At 35.9% G+C, this 4796-nt stretch overlaps 1 protein-coding gene across 8 annotated transcripts in view; it reads left to right on the top strand.

Annotated features, from left to right (window-relative positions):
• LOC106872895 (protocadherin beta-15) overlaps positions 1 to 4796 on the top strand; it is a 178625-nt gene that overhangs the window by 27667 nt on the left and 146162 nt on the right. The window contains exon 2 of one of the 8 annotated variants that reach the window (XM_052973035.1): positions 4618 to 4739. The exons of the other annotated variants lie outside the window; for them this stretch is intronic. The gene's annotated coding sequence lies outside the window, so the exon portion shown is untranslated. The remainder of the gene's footprint in view (positions 1 to 4617; positions 4740 to 4796) is intronic. 8 annotated transcript variants of the gene reach the window in all.

Below are 4796 nucleotides of genomic sequence, written 5' to 3'. Positions count from 1 at the left end.
GATGATAATGATTATGATGATGGTGATGATAATGATGATGGTGATGTGATGATGATGATGGTGATGATGGTGGTGATGAGGATGGTGGTGATGATGGTGATAATGATGATGATGATGATTATGATAATGATGATAATGACGACGACGATGAGGACGTTGACAACAATGACGACAACGACGATAATAATGATGATGACAACGACAATGATGATGGTGGTAGTGGTGGTGGTGATGATGATGATGATGATTGTGTATTTTTCTTTATACTAACTATCAAGCCCTTTAACTGCAAAATAGAAATTTTGTGGTTATTCCAGTAACGATGTTAAATATCTATAAAAAAAAAAAACAAAAAAAAAACAGAATTGGTATTTTCTGCAAATCCCATTGCCTCAATAAACTGGACACATCTCCACAGAAAATAGCATCAAACATGACATTCCTCAATAAAAGATAGATTGGTATATAAAACTGCTTTCCTCAGCGAAAGGTAATGAAATTTTGAATGGATATACCTGATTTCCACAGTAAGTGTTAAGGTAGTAAGTCACCTGTATAGTGTGTTAATTAGCAGGTAGTATATTACAATATAAGATATTATTGGTTATTAATCAATTGTTGTTCTATTATGAAATATTAGGTGATATATCTTATTGAATTATTATCATCATTTGATGTTCACTTTTCTATGCTTGCATGGGTCAGATGGAATTTGTTGAAGTAGATTTTTCTACAGCTGGATGCCCTTCCTGTTACCAACCCTTATTTGTTTTTCAAGTGAAATAATATTTCCCCGTGGCCAGATGTGTTTTTTCATGGAAGACTGGAAATGAACACCCTTGCTGGTTTGATTATGATGCTTATTTATAAACATTGTGTGAAGTCTAGACAAGGGTACACACACACACACACACACACACACACACACACACACACATGCATATTGTGGAAGACAGAAACTGAAAGAAGCCCATTGTATATACATATATGTATGTGTGTGTGTGTTTGTGTGCATGTGCATGTATGTGTGTGTGTGTTTGTGTGCATGTGCATGTATGTGTATGTTTGTCCCCCCCCCACCCATCACTTGACAACTGATGTTGGTGTGTTTACGTCCCTGTAACTTAGTGGTTCAGCCAAAGAGATCGATAGAATAAGTACTAGGCTTACAAAGAAAAAGTCCTGGGGTTGATTTGTTCAACTAAAGGTGGTGCTCCAGCATAACCACTGAAACAAATAAAAGAATAACAATATAGAATATATATATATATATATATATATATATATATATATATATATATATATGTGTGTGTGTGTATAAACAGTCAGTTTCTTTCATTTTCTGCTTACCAAATCCACTCACAAGGCTTTGATCAGCCCAAGTCTACAATAGGAAATGCCTAAGGTGCTTGTGAAAGAGAAATGAACTCAAGGCCACATGGTTGGGAAGCGAGCATCTTAACCACTGAACCACAGTGGAGGTGCATGGCTTAGTGGTTAGGATGCTGGACTCATGATCGCAAGCTTGTGGTTTTGCTTCCTGGACCGGATGATGCATTGTTCTTGAGCAAAGCACCTCATTTCATGCTACTCCAGTCCATTCAACTGGCAAAAATGAGTAATCCTGCAATGGACTGGCATCCTGTCCAGGTGGAGAATATATACGTCATGAAACCAAGAAATCGGCCCTTATGAGTCTGTATGACTTGAAAAGGTAACCATTACCTTTTACACAGCCACAAACTATGCATATAGTATCACGTTATTTCAAAATATATAGTAGTACTATCTGTTACTGAATCATACGCATGTAGTACTATGAATAGTACACACACACACACACACACACATCTCCGATAATATAATTTGTTGATTGTGCATGGCCATTTTCCTATTGGCAGCTTGCATGCAGAGAAATGCACCATATGTGCATTATTTCTAGAAACATCTGTGAGAAATTACCTGAACACCTTCTTTCCTTCTTCCTTTCTCCTCATCCGGTTTTGGATTTTATCTACCTACGATGACTCACCTTTACCTTACACTAATAATTTGGACTTACCGTATAACTGTTCCTGTAGAATGGCAACACGTACCATAAGCCTTATGATCATTCCTCAGCGAATCTTTTATTAACCTCTTGTGATCTAAACTCCTGTAACATTCAATTCTACCTTCATGTTATGTCAATGTTTAAATATATAAATGTCATAATCTGGTCTGACACCAGTTGTTTATGCTTTTATTCTACTATACATGTACCTGCTCAATTGAAACACTATCTATAGCCAATCTTCATTAGGCAGCTATGACATGTCTGATTTTTTTGAGTTGTAGTTCAAGTTGGAGTTTAGGCAACAAGTCAATCTGAACAATAATTGTATGTACTTGAATCCTTACATCATCAGACATACTACTATCTGAATTCATCATCATTTAGTGTCATCTTTTCATGCTGGCATGGGTTGGATGGTTTGACTAGAACTTGTAAGCTGGAGAGCTGTATTGGCTAGGTTACAGCAGCTGGATGCTCTTCCTAATGCCAACCAATCCGAGAATATAGTGGGTGCCTTTTACAACTCATCAGCACGGGTGCTTTTAAGTGTCACCATCATGGGTAATTATACATACACATACACACACACACACACACACACGTGTATGTGTGCATGTACATATAAACACACGTATATGTGTATTGCATCCATTTTCATATCTGGTTTTTCTATGTTAGCATAGATTAGCATATACATAACTGAGGCATTGTTTTCCATCTCAATGCTCTTCCTGTCACAAACCTTTACTTGTTTCTCAAGTAAGAGATCTTTTATTTCACATATCTTTGAAGGTATTGAAGTAAACAGGTGATTTGTTGACAGAATAAATGACAACAACAGCTTGCAGCAAGCAACATTTGTTTGTTGATTCCCAAATGGAAACAAACATGCAGACACACACATGTGCACACACATGCGTGCATGCGAGCACACACACACTCACGTTTATATATACATATACAACAGGTTTCTTTTAGTTTCCATCAGCCAAATCCACTCACAATGCTTTGATTGGATTTGATTGAACTTAAGCTACAGTAGAATGCACTTGCCTATAGTGCTGCCATGTAGGACTGAACCCAAAACTGCATGGTTGGGAAGCCAAGTTCTTAACCTTACTGCCATGCATATTCTCTCTCTCTCTCTCTCTCTCTATCTATTTATCTATAAACACATTAGAGGCAACTGTAATCATGTCTTGCAACACACTAGCTGTATTTATGGTTGTGGTAAATATAAACCATATTTTCATTAACAGTTGTTTTCGTACAAGTTTGTGGCCAATACACACTGTGAACCATGTTCCCAGTAACGTCAGTGTATTTGTGCCTATTGTATATATATATATATATATATATATATATATATATATATATATATATATATATATATATATATACATATACATATATATATATATATATATATATATGTATATCTTGAATCTGACAATCCTCAGCTGTATTCACATGTGTGGTAAATATAAACCACTTTTCCCTATTGCTGTATTCATTGCCTACACACACATGAACACACAAGAGCACACACACACGCACACACACACACACACACACACACGCGTGCACACACACGCGTGCACACACACGCACACACACAGCGTTTTGAACAACATCACTAACGTTCATGCTGTTCATGTAAATATATACTTCATCATTTCCATTCTGTAATTCCAGATGTTAATGGAAAATATTAATAGTTTTTAATGATTCCTGTGATAAAGCAATTCACTTTCTTTAGGTAAGGTTGTAGTTGTCTAATCCATAAGATACTTCCTGACTGTAAAGATTTAGCTGCCTGTCTGTCTATCTGTCTGTCTGTCTGCTGGAGTAGATTGCGTGTTTATTATACAGACCACACAGATTTTGAAAAGTGAGTAAATATTCATTGGGGTTCTGTTTCTAATCCTTTTCTTCTTATTATGATGCATGAACCTGAACAGTTTGCAGGGAAACTAGACTGGATAATACAAGATTGTTTAGTTTGGTAGTTTGATGTTCTAGGTGCAAATCTGGCCATCAGTACTATAGCAGTCTTTCACTGTTCCTGAAGTAGATAAAATAGTGGTAGCAGCAGTAGTAGTTGTAGTAGTATTATACAAGAAGATTGTCAAAGTTATGTGATGTAGTTGTTAAGATCCTGGCTATTTAATCATTTCATTACCATGGTTCCAGGGAAATGCACTGCTTATATGTTTCAAGAATGTTTGGAAATAATCAAGAATTTGAAAGTGGATAGTAAAATAATTAATTCTTCTTTTCTTAAGATGGTGTTTGGACGATCATAACTTAATAATAACTTCTCAGGGAAAATTACTGTTCAGGGTTTATATTTAAATACTAAAAGATACAAAAACAAAAATACAAAGTTATGCTTTGTATCGTAGATCTTGAGGCAACCTCAAACAGTTTAGTATCAGAAGGGTTAACTGATACTGAATGAGGGAATTCTGAAAACGGCAGTAAAAATGTGAATCTCTCGTGGAAGCATGTAAAACTTGGTACACAGGGAACTGCTATATGCAGGTGACCTTTCATTACAGAATCAACTGCAGAACTTCAGGAAACATTTGAAATTTGAAAGAGTGTGTTTCAATCAAAGGGACTGAGGATGGCAATGGTTAAGAAGTTAGTTATTGGGACCTGGCTAGCACAGTATCATCAGGTAAGTGATTTTGATCATGTAGGAAAGAGTTTTGCAAAAAAAAAAAAAAAAAAAAAA

This window comes from Octopus bimaculoides, chromosome 14, assembly GCF_001194135.2.
Source record: "Octopus bimaculoides isolate UCB-OBI-ISO-001 chromosome 14, ASM119413v2, whole genome shotgun sequence".
NCBI classification, from domain to species: Eukaryota; Metazoa; Mollusca; class Cephalopoda; order Octopoda; family Octopodidae; genus Octopus; species Octopus bimaculoides.
The sequence above is the reverse complement of the archived record's forward strand: the minus strand, read 5'-3'. Positions and strand labels throughout refer to the sequence as shown.